The following is a 14,124-nucleotide window of genomic DNA, read 5'->3' as shown; positions in this document are numbered from 1 at the left end:
GCTCTCAGCTTTGCAAAGGGGGCAGTGCATGCTAGAAATTCTGCAGGGTGCCCAAACTTTTGCAGACGCCATTTTTTTGTTTTCTGTAATATTGAAAGTGTAAATGATGGAAATAAAATCTAACTTTTTTTGACATATTATAAGAATGTCTAATCTGTAATTTGATGCCTTTTGGAGATTTTTCCATCTTTCCTTGGCTTCGTTATGCACATTCATACAAATTTTTACCTGGGGTGCCCAAACTTTCGATCCCCACTGTAGTGAGTGCTGATTGGCTCAGATACACCATAGGGAGATAAATGATGAGCACAGAAGTCTGATTGTTTCTTATCGGCGTCACCAGCGCGCTCAGGTGCGCACACCTGGCCAGGCACCGGAGTACAAGCGCCGCCTCCAAAAATATCAATTGTCTCAACTCTCCCAGTGGACAACGACACCAAGCCCCACCCCCCGGATGTGCGATCGGCCCCAAGGACAGCTGGCACGCCGCAGAGTGAACACCTTGCCGCCGCTCACCGGGGAGGCGGGACTAACCCAAAAATATCATACAGCATTCCAGAAAAATGGATCGACTCTTCCGCTGGGAGAGCTGGAGGTGTGCCGGAGAAATAAAATATCTACATACCAAGAGGGAAGGATAGAAGAAGGATAGAATGTATCAGGAGAGAAGAAGGAGAGAAGAAGAACAGAAGAAGGACAGAACATCTCAGGAGAGAAGAAGGATAGAATGTGTCAGGAGAGAAGAAGGATAGAATGTATCAGGACTCAGGAGAGAAGAAGGATAGAATGTATCAGGAGAGAAGAAGGATAGAATGTATCAGGAGAGAAAAAGGATAGAAGGTATCAGGGGAGAAGAAGGATAGAATGTATCAGGAGAGAAGAAGGATAGAATGTATCAGGAGAGAAGAAGGATAGAATGTATCAGGAGAGAAGAAGGATAGAATGTATCAGGAGAGAAGAAGGATAGAAGGTGTCAGGAGAGAAGAAGGATAGAATGTGTCAGGAGAGAAGAAGGATAGAATGTATCAGGAGAGAAGAAGGATAGAATGTATCAGGAGAGACGAAGGATAGAATGTATCAGGAGAGAAGAAGGATAGAAGGTGTCAGGAGAGAAGAAGGATAGAATGTGTCAGGAGAGAAGAAGGATAGAATGTATCAGGAGAGAAGAAGGATAGAACGTATCAGGAGAGAAGAAGGATAAAATGTCTCAGGAGAGAAGAAGGATAGAATGTATCAGGAGAGAAGAAGGATAGAATGTATCAGGAGAGAAGAAGGATAGAATGTCTCAGGAGAGAAGAAGGATAGAATGTATCAGGAGAGAAGGATAGAATGTATCAGGAGAGAAGAAGGAGAGAATGTATCAGGAGAGAAGAAGGAGAGAATGTGTCAGGAGAGAAGAAGGATAGAATGTATCAGGAGAGAAGAAGGATAGAATGTGTCAGGAGAGAAGAAGGATAGAATGTCTCAGGAGAGAAGAAGGATAGAATGTATCAGGAGAGAAGAAGGATAGAATGTATCAGGAGAGAAGAAGGATAGAATGTCTCAGGAGAGAAGAAGGATAGAACATCTCAGGAGAGAAGAAGGAGAGAATGTCTCAGGAGAGAAGAAGAATAGAACGTATCAGGAGAGAAGAAGGATAGAATGTATCAGAAGAGAAGAAGAAAGAGAGAACGTCTCAGGAGAGAAGAATGAGAGAAGGAGGACAGAACATCTCAGGAGAGAAGAAGGAGAGAAGTAGGATAGAAGGTGTAAGGAGAGAAGAAGGAGAGAAGAAGGACAGAACATCTCAGGAGAGAAGAAGGATAGAAGGTGTAAGGAGAGAAGAAGGAGAGAAGAAGGATAGAAGGTGTAAGGAGAGAAGAAGGAGAGAAGAAGGATAGAAGGTGTAAGGAGAGAATAAGGAGATAAGAAGGATAGAAGGTGTAAGGAGAGAAGAAGGACAGAACATCTCAGGAGAGAAGAAGGAGAGAAGTAGGAGAGACGAAGGAGAGAAGAAGGACAGAATGTATCAGGAGAGAAGAAGGATAGAATGTATTAGAAGAGAATAAGGATAGAATGTATTAGAAGAGGACAGAACATCTCAGGAGAGAAGAAGGAGAGAAGAAGGATAGAAGGTGTAAGGAGAGAAGAAGGATAGAAGGTGTAAGGAGAGAAGAAGGACAGAACATCTCAGGAGAGAAGAATGAGAGAAGAAGGATAGAAGGTGTAAGGAGAGAAGAAGGAGAGAAGAAGGACAGAACATCTCAGGAGAGAAGAAGGAGAGAAGAAGGAGAGAACATCTCAGGAGAGAAGAAGGACAGAACATCTCAGGAGAGAAGAAGGAGAGAAGAAGGACAGAACATCTCAGGAGAGAAGAAGGACAGAACATCTCAGGAGAGAAGAAGGACAGAACATCTCAGGAGAGAAGAAGGACAGAACATCTCAGGAGAGAAGAAGGACAGAACATCTCAGGAGAGAAGAAGGAGAGAAGAAGGACAGAACATCTCAGGAGAGAAGAAGGAGAGAAGAAGGAGAGAAGAAGGAGAGAAGAAGGAGAGAAGAAGGACAGAACATCTCAGGAGAGAAGAAGGACAGAACATCTCAGGAGAGAAGAAGGAGAGAAGAAGGAGAGAAGAAGGAGAGAAGAAGGAGAGAAGAAGAAGAGAAGAAGGAGAGAAGAAGGAGAGAAGAAGGACAGAACATCTCAGGAGAGAAGAAGGAGAGAAGAAGGAGAGAAGAAGGAGAGAAGAAGAAGAGAAGAAGGAGAGAAGAAGGACAGAACATCTCAGGAGAGAAGAAGAAGGAGAGAAGAAGGAGAGAAGAAGAAGGACAGAACATCTCAGGAGAGAAGAAGAAGAGAAGAAGGAGAGAAGAAGGACAGAAGAAGGAGAGAAGAAGGACAGAAGAAGGAGAGAAGAAGGACAGAAGAAGGAGAGAAGAAGAAGAAGGAGAGAAGAAGAAGAAGGAGAGAAGAAGGAGAGAACATCCCAGAAGAGAAGAAGGAGAGAAGAAGGAGAGAAGAAGGACATCCCAGAAGACCATGACACATCAGGAGAGAAGAAGGATTCGCCTTACCTGGAGCGTTTTCGGAGCATCCCGGAGTCCCTTCGTCCGCCTTCAGAAAAAGCCTGCTGACCCCCGTCTAAAGAAACGGAGAACTGCAATAAGTATGTGATGTAAAATGAGGACCATGTCTTCTCCTCCTCCGCCGTTCCTCCTGCGATTCCCCCACACTCCGCCCGCCGATCGGCGTCTCATCCGGAACACACACACGCACACGCACTCGCCACTTTCGGACTACATCTATAAACACACATTAATCTCAAGTCCTGCACGGCTTTCAGGGAAGGGTGGAAGAAAAAGAGCCATCCTTTTTGAAAAGCCGCCCCTCCCTCCCCAGCGCCCTCCCCTCCCGCCCTCCCCAAGGCTGTTTCAGAAAAGGGTTTTCGCTCGGGTTTTTCGCACCTGCTCCCCAGAGTGATGGGGGCAAGCCGAGCGCAGATCCACATGGCTGTGGCTGCAGAGAGAGAGAGAGAGGGGCGAAGGGGAGACAGGCAGCGAGCGGGTGCCACAGACTGCACTCCAGTGGGGGGGGACGGAGGATGCACAGTGCAGTGTGGGGGGGAGGCACAGGGTCCTAGTGCCGGAGCTGCACAGAGGAGAGGAGCTGCCATGGGGTTTAGGGGATTGGGGGGGTTGCAGGGGAAAGAGGGGGTCAGGGGCGGGACTGAATATTGGCACTCTCGGGCACTGCCCAGGGCCCCATGCCACTAGGGGCCCCATCAGGGTTGCCAGGCTCAGTAAAACCAGGGACAGTATGTAAAAAATCTGTGTTTTTTTTAGATCTGTCCCTGATATGTCCGATACCGACATGATCTTCTAGCGCCCCGGGGCCCCATGAGTTGTCAGTCCACCCCTGGAGGGGGTGCACCTTTCTTGAGGGGAGGGTATTCTACACTTTACTGGAGGGGGGCATGCACCCTATTGGAGGGGGAGGGTGTTCTACACTTTACTGGAGGGGGGGCATGCACCTTATTGGAGGGGAGGGTGTTCTACACTTTACTGGAGGGGGGGGGCATGCACCTTATTGGAGAGGGAGGGTGTTCTACACTTTACTGGAGAGGGGGCATGCACCTTATTGGAGGGGAGGGTGTTCTACACTTTACTGGAGAGGGGGGCATGCACCCTATTGGAGGGAGGGTGTTCTACACTTTACTGTAGGGGGGGCATGCACCTTATTGAGCTGAGGGTGTTCTACACTTTACTGAGGGGGGGCATGCAAATTATTGGAGGGGAGGGTGTTCTACACTTTACTGGAGGGGGGCATGCACCTTATTGAGGGAGGGTGTTCTACACTTTACTGGAGGGGGGGGCATGCACCTTATTGGAGGGGAGGGTGTTATACACTTTACTGGAGAGGGGGGCATGCACCTTATTGGAGGGGAGGGTGTTCTAACACTTTACCTGGAGGGGGGGCATGCACCTTATTGGAGGGGAGGGTGTTCTACACTTTACTAGAGAGGGGGGCATGCACCTTATTGGAGGGGAGGGTGTTCTACACTTTACTGGAGAGGGGGGCATGCACCCTATTGGAGGGGAGGGTGGTTCTAACACTTTACTGGAGGGGGGGCATGCACCTTATTGGAGGGGGAGGGTGTTCTACACTTTACTGGAGGGGGGGCAGCAAATTATTGGAGGGGAGGGTGTTCTACACTTTACTGAGGGGGGGCATGCACCTTATTGGAGGGGAGGGTGTTCTACACTTTACTGGAGGGGGGGGGGCATGCACCTTATTGGAGGGGAGGGTGTTATACACTTTACTGGAGAGGGGGGCATGCACCTTATTGGAGGGGAGGGTGTTCTAACACTTTACTGGAGGGGGGCATGCACCTTATTGGAGGGGAGGGTGTTCTACACTTTAAAACTGGAGGGGGGGCATGCACCTTATTGGAGGGGAGGGTGTTCTAACACCTTACTGGAGGGGGAGCATGCACCTTATTGGAGGGGAGGGTGTTCTACACTTTACTGGAGAGGGGGGGGCATGCACCTTATTGGAGGGGAGGGTGTTCTACACTTTACTGGAGGGGGGCATGCACCTTATTGGAGGGAGGGTGTTCTACACTTTACTGGAGGGGGGGGGCATGCACCTTATTGGAGGGGAGGGTGGTTCTACACTTTACTGGAGGGGGGGGGCATGCACCTGATGGAGGGGAGGGTGTTCTACACTTTACTGGAGGGGGGGGCATGCACCTTATTGGAGGGGAGGGTGTTCTACACTTTACTGGAGGGGGAGCATGCGCCTTGTTGGAGGGGAGGGTGTTCTACACTTTAACTGGAGGGGGGGCATGCACCTTATTGGAGGGGAGGGTGTTCTACTACACTTTAACTGGAGGGGGGGGCATGCACCTTATTGGAGGGGAGGGTGTTCTACACTTTACTGGAGGGGGAGCATGCACCTTATTGGAGGGGAGGGTGTTCTACACTTTACTGGAGAGGGGGGCATGCACCCTATTGGAGGGGAGGGTGTTCTACACTTTACTGGAGGGGGGGCATGCACCTTATTGGAGCTGAGGGTGTTCTACACTTTACTGGAGGGGGGGCATGCAAATTATTGGAGGGGAGGGTGTTCTACACTTTACTGGAGGGGGGCATGCACCTTATTGGAGGGGAGGGTGTTCTACACTTTACTGGAGGGGGGGGGCATGCACCTTATTGGAGGGGAGTGTGTTCTACTACGCTTTACGGGAGAGGGGGGGGCATGCACGTTATTGGAGGGGAGGGTGTTCTACACTTTACTGGAGGGGGAGCATGCACCTTATTGGAGGGGAGGGTGTTCTACACTTTACTGGAGAGGGGGGGGGCATGCACCTTATTGGAGGGGAGGGGTGTTCTACACTTTAACTGGAGGGGGGCATGCACCTTATTGAGGGGAGGGTGTTCTACACTTTACTGGAGGGGGGGGGGTGGCATGCACCTTATTGGAGGGGAGGGTGTTCTACACTTTACTGGAGGGGGGGGGCATGCACCTTATTGGAGGGGAGGGTGTTCTACACTTTACTGGAGGGGGGAGCATGCACCGTGTTGGAGGGGGAGGGGTGTTCTACACTTTACTGGAGGGGGGCATGCACCTTATTGGAGGGGAGGGTGTTCTACACTTTACTGGAGGGGGGGGCATGCACCTTATTGGAGGGGAGGGTGTTCTACACTTTACTGGAGGGGGGCATGCACCTTATTGGAGGGGAGGGGTGTTCTAACACTTTACTGGAGGGGGAGGGGGGGGCATGCACCTTATTGGAGGGAGGGTGTTCTACACTTTACTGGAGGGGGGGGCATGCACCTTATTGGAGGGGAGGGTGTTCTACACTTTAACTGGAGGGGGGGGCATGCACCTTATTGGAAGGGAGGGTGTTCTACACCTTATTGGAGGGGAGGGTGTTCTACACTTTAATTGAGGGGGGGGCATGCACCTTATTGGAGGGGAGGGTGTTCTACACTTTAACTGGAGGGGGGGGGCATGCACCTTATTGGAGGGGAGGGTGTTCTACACTTTACTGGAGGGGGGGCATGCACCTTATTGGAGGGAGGGTGTTCTACACTTTACTAGAGAGGGGGGCATGCACCTTATGGAGGGGAGGTGTTCTACACTTTACTGGAGGGGGGGCATGCACCTTGCCAGCGGTGGAAGAGGAGGGCACCTTGCTATAACTGACTCTTTGCAGAAGATAGAACGTTGCCATCCTCTCGCAGTCGCCTCCCTCTATGTGTGACTCTTCACACCTCTCATTCACACTGTTTACTGATGAGATTATTGTCATCAAGATCTCCGCATAGATGTTCCCGTACATAAGAAGGATTCGTTCTGATCTCCTGCAGCCGCTTTGTATGAAAGTCTGACTTCTAAGACACTTCATGGTGGACATCAACTCTCCTGCCCCACAATGCTGCTCCAGCCTCTGGAACTCTCCTGCCCCACAATGCTGCTACAGCCTCTGGAACTCTCCTGCCCCACAATGCTGCTCCACACTCTGGAACTCTCCTGCCCCACAATGCTGCTCCACACTCTGGAACTCTCCTGCCCCACAATGCTGCTCCACACTCTGGAACTCTCCTGCCCCACAATGCTGCTCCAGACTCTGGAACTCTCCTGCCCCACAATGCTTCTCCAGACTCTGGAACTCTCCTGTCCCACAATGCTGCTCCACACTCTGGAACTCTCCTGCCCCACAATGCTGCTCCACACTGTGGAACTCTCCTGCCCCACAATGCTGCTCCACACTCTGGAACTCTCCTGCCCCACAATGCTGCCTCCAACTCTGGAACTCTCCTGCCCCACAATGCTTCTCCAGACTCTGGAACTCTCCTGTCCCACAATGCTGCTCCAGACTCTGGAACTGTCCTGCCCCACAATGCTGCTCCACACTCTGGAACTCTCCTGCCCCACAATGCTTCTCCAGACTCTGGAACTCTCCTGCCCCACAATGCTGCTCCACACTCTGGAACTCTCCTGCCCCACAATGCTGCTCCACACTCTGGAACTCTCCTGCCCCACAATGCTGCTCCAGACTCTGGAACTCTCCTGCCCCACAATGCTTCTCCAGACTCTGGAACTCTCCTGTCCCACAATGCTGCTCCAGCCTCTGGAACTCTCCTGCCCCACAATGCTGCTCCACACTCTGGAACTCTCCTGCCCCACAATGCTGCTCCACACTCTGGAACTCTCCACCGATGGAGCCCACTGTTGTCACCACTAGGGAAGCCGCCCTGAGGAATGCCATGCAGTGGGGTGCTTGACTCAGTGGCGGTGCGTCCATAGAGGGCGTAGGAGCGCCGCCCCCTCTCGCCCTAGGCACCGCCACTGAAAAGAATACATAGATTCGTGCATTGCATGAATCTATGTATTGTCGCCCGCTGCTTCCCGGCGAGCGCCGGCCATCTGAATAACGGCAGCTGGTTAGCTGTGGAAGTGTCTAACAGAGCCAGCGCCTGAGGGCCCTAATCATCTTCCAAATAGTTAACATGAGGACGCACGGGGGGTGTGCGTTCCCTGGTAAACACTGACAGGCATCTCAGCCAATCAGGTTCACCGGATCTGTTTACCGGTAACCTGATTGGCTAAAGCAACATCGAGGGCGGGACTACATCGAGGGATCGTGGAGGAGGATCCGAGGATGGCTGACCAAGAAAGGTAAGTGGCAGGCGGGGGGGGGGGGGGGCAATCTGGCGGCATTTTAGGGGCAAACTGGCGGCAATTGATGGGCACAGTGGCGACAAAAGATGGCACAGTGGCTGCGTTTGGCATGGCACAGTAGCGACAATGGCATGGCACAGTGACGACAATTGATGGGCACAGTGGCGACAATTGATGGCATAGTGGCTGCGTTTGATGGCATGGCACAGTGGCGACAATTTTATGGCACAGTGGCGACAATTTTATGGCACAGTGGCTGCGTTTGGTATGGCACAGTGGCGACAATGGCATGGCACAGTGACGACAATTGATGGGCACAGTGGCTGCATTTGATGGCATGGCACAGTGGCGACAATTGATGGGCACAGTGGTGACAATTGATGGCACAGTGGCTGCGTTTGATGGGCACAGTGGCTGCGTTTGATGGCATGGCACAGTGGCAACAATTTTATGGCACAGTGGCGACAATTTTATGGCACAGTGGCTGCGTTTGGTATGGCACAGTGGCGACAATGGCATGGCACAGTGACGACAATTGATGGGCACAGTGGCTGCATTTGATGGCATGGCACAGTGGCGACAATTGATGGGCACAGTGGTGACAATTGATGGCACAGTGGCTGCGTTTGATGGCATGGCACAGTGCAACAATTTTATGGCACAGTGGCGACAATTTTATGGCACAGTGGCTGCGTTTGGTATGGCACAGTGGCGACAATGGCATGGCACAGTGACGACAATTGATGGGCACAGTGGCTGCATTTGATGGCATGGCACAGTGGCGACAATTGATGGGCACAGTGGTGACAATTGATGGCACAGTGGGCTGCGTTGATGGCATGGCACAGTGGCAACAATTTTATGGCACAATGGCGACAATTTTATGGCACAGTGGCTGCTTTTGATGGGCACAGTGGTGGCAATTGATGGGCACAATGGCAGCAATTGATGGGCACAGTGGCTGCGGTCGATGGCATGGCACAGTGGCAACAATTGATGGGCACAGTGGCGACAATTGATGGCAATTGTCTGCCCCCCCCCCTCCCCCCGACACATCCGGTGGTGTGGAATCACGGCTATCCCTCCTCGTGCCCCTCCCCCTCCTGAATACCGCGGAGTCATCCCTGAAACGAGTCAGAGGCCGTGAACTGAGAAACATATTCCGAGGTTGGCACCTCGCCCCGAGTGTCACTTCTCTACATATCACATGACGGGCGCCTGGCTGAACCTGACATAAGAGAGGGCAGGGGGGGGGGGGGGGTCAGATGGAAGGGGGGGGGGCTTCAGATTCATTAGAAAGAAAGTCAGGCTTGAGATAAAGGATGAAATTCAGCAGAATCCTTCGCCACCTCATCATCTGCCTCACTGATAAAAATAAAAATAAACATATATCTATCTATCTTTATATAGACTTGTGCTCATAAGTTTACACACCCCTGGCAAAATGTATGATTTCTTGGCCATTTTTCAGAGAATATGAATAATAAACACAAAAACTTTTCTTTCACTCATGGTTAGTGTTTGGCTGAAGCCATTTATTATCAATCAACTGTGTTTACTCTTTTTATATCATAATCACAACAGAAACTACCCAAATGACCCTGATCAAAAGTTTACACACCCCGGTGATTTTGGCCTGATAACATGCACACAAGGTGACACAAAGGGGTTTGAATGGCTATTAAAGGTAACCATCCTCACTGTGATCTGTCTGCTTGTAATTAGTGTGTGTGTGTATAAAAGGCCAATGAGTTTCTGGACTCCTGACAGACCCTTGCATCTTTCATCCAGTGCTGCACTGAGGTTTCTGGATTCAGAGTCATGGGGGGGAGGCAAAAAAATTGTCAAAGGATCTGCGGGAAAAGGTAGTTGAACTTTTATAAAACAGGAAAGGGATAAAAAAAAAAGATATCCAAGGAATTGAGAATACTAATCAGCAGTGTTTAAACTCTAATCAAGAAGTGGAAAATTAGGGGTTTTTTTGTATACCAGGGGACTTGCTAGGTGGCAAAAAGACCAGGGGCTTCAGCCCGAAGTCCAAGAACTAGGGGGGGGTCTGGATTTTTTTGGGCTGGGCAGTGGGGGTTGTGTGACTTACCAGTGCCCATCAATGTTGACCAGTAAACACACCTGCCTGACACTGACCATTACACTGATCATTGGCGTGACCTACACACACTGACCTGCCTGACCTACATACACTGACCTGCCTGACCTACACACACTGACCTGCCTGACCTACATACACTGACCTGCCTGACCTACACACACTGACCAGTGACCTGCCTGACCTACACACGCTGACCTACATACACAGCCACTGACCTGCCTGACCTACACACACTAAACCAGTGACCTGCCTGACCTACACACACTGACCACTGACCTGCCTGACCTACATACACTGACCACTGACCTGCCTGACCTACACACACTGACCTGCCTGACCTACATACACTGACCTGCCTGACCTACACACACTGACCTGCCTGACCTACATACACTGACCACTGACCTGCCTGACCTACACACACTGACCACCGACCTACGTACACTGACCACTGACCTTCCTGACCTACACACACTGACCACTGACCTGCCTGACTTGCCTGACCTACACACACTGACCAGTGACCTGCCTGACCTACACACACTGACCAGTGACCTGCCTGACCTACACACACTGACCAGTGACCTGCCTGACATACATACAGTGACCAGTGACCTGCCTGACCTACACACACTGACCTGCCTGACCTACACACACTGACCAGTGACCTACACACACTGACCAGTGACCTGCCTGACCTACACATACAGACCAGTGACCTGCCTGACCTACACACACTGACCACTGACCTGCCTGACTTACATACACTGACCAGTGACCTGCCTGATCTACACACACTGACCAATGACCTCCCTGACCTACACACACTGACCAATGACCTCCCTGACCTACATACAATGACCTGCCTGACCTACATACACTGACCAGTGACCTGCCTGACCTACACACACTGACCTGCCTGACCTACACACGCTGACCTACATACACAGCCACTGACCTGCCTGACCTACACACACTGACCAGTGACCTGCCTGACCTACATACACTGACCTGTCTGACCTACATACACAGCCACTGACCTACATACACTGACCAGTGACCTGCCTGACCTACACACGCTGACCAGTGACCTGCCTGACCTACACACACTGACCACTGACCTGCCTGACCTACACACACTGACCACTGACCTGCCTGACATACATACACTGACCTACATACACTGTGACCTACTGACGGCCGCACTCGGACAATTTTGGGCGCACTCGGACACTTTCGGCTGCACACAGCCACTTTCAGCCGCACTCGCGACCAGATTGGTCCCAGGCGGCCAGCGCTCGGGGCTAACAATGGAATGCAGCATTCCATAGAGTCTGGGCTTTTTGGGGTCACATTCGGGGCTTGAGGCTTGAGCCCCCCCTAGTCACCCCTCCTGATGCCCCTGAAACCAAACCACGGTCAGGTAGACCAACTAAAATTTCAGCCACAACTGCCAGGAAAATTGTTCGGGATACAAAGAAAAACCCACAAATAACTTCAGGTGAAATACAGGACTCTCTGAAAAAATGGGGTGTGGCTGTACAAGATGCACAATAAGGAGGCACTTGAAGAAAGATGGGCTTCATGGTCGAGTCTCCAGAAGAAAGCCATTACTACGCAAATACCACAAAGTATCCCGATTACAATACACCAAACAGCACAGAGACAAGCCTCAAATCTTCTGCCACAAAGTCATTTGGAGTGTTGAGACCAAAATTGCTTTATGGCCACAACCATAAACACTACATTTGGAGAGGAGACAACAAGGCCTATGATGAAAAGGTCCACCATCCCTACTGTGAAACACGGAGGTGGATCGCTGATGTTTTGGGGATGTGTGAGCTACAATGGCACAGGAAATTTGGTCAAAATTGCTTGGTTGATTTGGGATCGGCGTATTAAGTTACCAAGTTCTTCTGTCTAGGGGTGATACTTGTGAGTGTGGATGAAAGAACAAGTGTCCAGCTGGTAGTGTGAGTTTCCAATGCTTTATTATCAGGCCAACAAGGCCAACATCAACAGGACACACAGTAGAGAAAGAGGTTGATGAGTAGGAAGAACTTGTAGCGTCAGGCCTGGGATATCAGAAGCAAAGAGAGCAAGCCTGCTCTCGCACAAATAATTCAACACGTCGCCACCCTCGCCAGGGTGGGTAAGTGCCCTTTGGACAAGCAGTTAACTCGGACCTGGCAGCCAAAGGGTCACCCGCCATAATCAGATCACTGGGAGGAAACAATGCCTCTGCCACAGGCGTAGTACAGTTTCTTAGTATAATCGGAGTATAAGGATAGCGAATCCTCCCAGTAAGTCTTACTCTGTAGGATCACCTACTGACAGCAAATATAAGGTACCTGTCATGTAGCGTGGTGATCAGATCCCCGGTGGTTCGTCCAGGCCTCGCAGACAAGCTCTGCACTTAGGTTCTCCCGAGCCAATCCCCACCGTTCAGCCTCCAGCTTAGGATCTGGAACCCAGCAAGCCGCTGGGGTCCCTTTCTTCATCAAAAGAAGGCTCAGCGAGGTGCACGGCCTCAACCGGGTAGGCCATGAGGATGGGGCCCGCGGATGCGCGCACCCTGAAGGTGGATGCCGCACCTGGAACTCGGGCCCCTTTTTATATCATTATGATATAAAAAGAGTAAACACAGTTGGTTGATAATAAATGGCTTCAGCCAAACACCAACCATAAGGGGAAGAAAAGTCTTTGTGTTATCATTCATATTCTCTGAAAAATGGCCAAGAAATCATAAATTCTGCTGGGGTATGTAAACTTATAAACACAACTGTTTATATATATCTCTATATATATATAGATATCTATATATATACACATGCTGGTTCTCCAAATGATTGGTCCAGATCAGGGTCTCCAACCTATAGCCTGAGAGCCACATCCAGCCCGCTACAAGATTTTACCTGGCCTACAGCAACTCTGATGTGATGGGGGGCTTCTGGTGGAACCGGGGGGCTTCTGACAGAATAGGGACTTTGACAGAAGGGAGGGGCTTCGATGATATAAGAGGCTGACGGAATTGGGACTCTGAAGGAATGAGGGTTCTGATGAGATAGGTTTGGGCTTCTGATGTGAAAGAGGGGGGAGCTCCTATGTGAAGGGGGGCTTCTGATGTAAAATGGGGACTCTGATGGAAGGGGAGGGCTCTGAAGAGAAGGGGGTCTTCTAATTTGAAATATGGGTCTTTTAATGTGAAGGGGGGGACTCTAATGTAATGGGGGGGGGGGCTTCTGATGTAAAAGGGCACTCTAATGAGATGGGGGCTTCTGATGTAAAATGGGGACTCTGATAGAAGTGGAGGGCTGTGAAGAGATGGGGCGTTTCTAATGTGAAATAGGGGAGTTTTAATGTGAAAGGGAGGACTCTAATGTAATGGAGAGGGGGCTTCTGATGTGAAAGGGCACTCTAATGAGACGGGGGCTTCTGACAGAATAGGGGCCCAATGAGAGAGAGATAGGCTTCTGATATTGAAGGGGGGAGCTCTTATGTGATGGGGGCTTTTTATGGAAAAAGTGGACTCTGATGGAAGGGAAGGACTTTGATGAGATGGGGGGCATCTGATATGAAGGGGGTTCTCAAGAGATGGGGGGGGGGCTCTGATGATATGAGGGGCACTTTTAATGTCAAATGGGGGACTCTGATGGAGTTCCCCATTTGGGGGACTCTGATGGAAGTTGAGGGCTCTGACGAGATGGGGGGCTTCTGATGTAAAAAGGGGGGAGGCGTTATGTAAAAGGACAACTCTGATGGAAGGGGAGGACTTTGACAAGATGGGGGGCTTCTCATGTGAAAGAGGGGACATTATTTGAAAGGGGGAACTCTAATGTATTGAGAG

This window comes from Rana temporaria, chromosome 2 (assembly GCF_905171775.1).
Source record: "Rana temporaria chromosome 2, aRanTem1.1, whole genome shotgun sequence".
In the NCBI taxonomy this organism is placed as follows: domain Eukaryota; kingdom Metazoa; phylum Chordata; class Amphibia; order Anura; family Ranidae; genus Rana; species Rana temporaria.
This window is presented reverse-complemented; position numbering follows the sequence as displayed.